This window comes from Formica exsecta, unplaced genomic scaffold, assembly GCF_003651465.1.
Source record: "Formica exsecta isolate Colony F162 unplaced genomic scaffold, ASM365146v1 scaffold1095, whole genome shotgun sequence".
Classification (NCBI taxonomy): domain Eukaryota; kingdom Metazoa; phylum Arthropoda; class Insecta; order Hymenoptera; family Formicidae; genus Formica; species Formica exsecta.
Genome location: NW_021848434.1, coordinates 79,208 through 81,167, shown reverse-complemented (window position 1 = coordinate 81,167; position 1,960 = coordinate 79,208).

The window sequence follows — 1,960 nt, the reverse complement described above, 5'->3', positions numbered from 1 at the left end:
TTCTATGAATTTTCTGTAATATCCGGCTAGTCCTATGAAAGATTGTATATCTTTTACTTTCTTCGGCGTCGGAAATTCCTTTATTGCCGTTAACTTTGACGGATCCGGAGATATCCCATTCTCCGAAATTATGTGTCCTAGATAAATTACTTCCTTGCGCAAAAATTCGCATTTATCTGTTGCAACTTTAGATTATTTTCTCGGAGTCTCTGCAGTACTTTCTTGAGTCTTTTATTGTGGTCCTCTAGGCTCGCTCCATATATGACAATGTCGTCTAAATAAACTAGACATTTAAGTCCTTTCATTCCGGTTAGAATTGAATTCATTAGTCTCTGGAATGTTGCTGGCGCATTTTTCAATCCAAACGGCATTCTATTAAATTCATAACGGCGGTTATATGTTTACGCGTTTCTGATATTATTTAAAAATGGGCGCTCAGCGCCTCCGCATTTGCCCGACCGGTGTTCGTCGGGCGGCGGACTTCCGGCGGATCGGCGGCCGGGTACGGTACAGTAACGATGGGGGAATGCATCGTTACAAGCATTTTTTGCACTTGTTTATTTACTTCCGTCTTATGCTTATCGGGAAGACGGTACAGTCTCGTGTTCACCGGCGAGGTATCGGCGCGCGTGTTTATCTCGTGCTCTACCGTCGCGGTGCACGTCAGTGGTTCTACGTCCAACTGAAATGTATCGAAATATTTTTCGCATATCCGTAGGAGTGCCTGTTTTTCTTCCGTATTTAAATGTTGCGTGCGTAATAGTTGTCAGATTTGTTCGTGTCTCGAATTAGTAGGCTTAAAATTTTTTCTTGCTTGTATCGTATTTATTTTGGATTTGATTTCGCGTTCTATGTCTTCGAGGGTGACGTTCGGCGTCTGTATCTCGACTTCCGTATCGGTTGTATTTATGATACTAACGGGACACGTGTAATTCTTCGGTTCTACTAAGCAGTTTCCAAGGTAGATTCCTGGTGCTGTTTCCTCTGCTCGTACTATTCCTATCCGATTTTGCTTCGTTATCGCTTTTACGATGGTTTCGCTGCGCGGTTTTAGGATTGTTTTGTTAAACGTATGGAATCTTAGCACGGCGTCTTCTATTTTTAATTGATTTTGGTTATAATCACAGGATACCGAATGTTGTTGAAGGAAATCAATTCCTATTATTCCTTCATATTCTATTGGAATGTCGTCTCTTACAACGTAAAATGCATGATTTATTTTGTGATTTTCTATTTTAATCGTGGCGTACATTTTTCCTATGGTGTGTACTTTATGCCCGGTTATGCCTGTGAGCGCGATTTTACCTTCATGTATTAGTGTGTCGTCCTTTAAATGTTTCAATTTTGTTAATGAGATGGTCGACCCTGAGTCGTACAACATCTGTATTTTTCCGTCTTTTGCTTGTCACATTGGTAATGTTATTAACAATAAGTCCGTCTTTTTCTGTGCGCGTGGCATATCTTTAATATGCGTAACGCGATACTCGGATGCAGGTCGCGGTGGTCTCTTTCTCGCTTCCTCCTGCTCGTCTTCGCTGCTGCTACTTGCGCTATTGGCGTTCCTTTTCTGTTGTCGTGATTTCTTGCGGTCGCGTGTGTTTTCTTCGCGCGTTTTTTGCTGATTTCCGATTTTTAGTATATCTATACTACTTTTCGGTTTTCCGTTTAGACGCCAGCATTCGTCGCGGCTGTGTCCTGTCCTTTTGCAATGCGAGCAGTATTTACTTATCGCGTTTATTTGCGATGGTTTTTCTCCGATCTGGTAATTTATTAACGCCTGCTCTTGGATTGTTTGTTGAATCGTGCGTTTTCAGGTTGCGGAATGCTCTTTTCCTTCGATCATCGAATCGTTTAATTTCATCGCTAGTAAATCAACGCGTTGTCCGAAAGCGTGCGCAGTTTCATTCGGCTTTTGTTTTAGCGAATTGAATTCGATCTGTAAATGTGTCGTGCTTTGTTT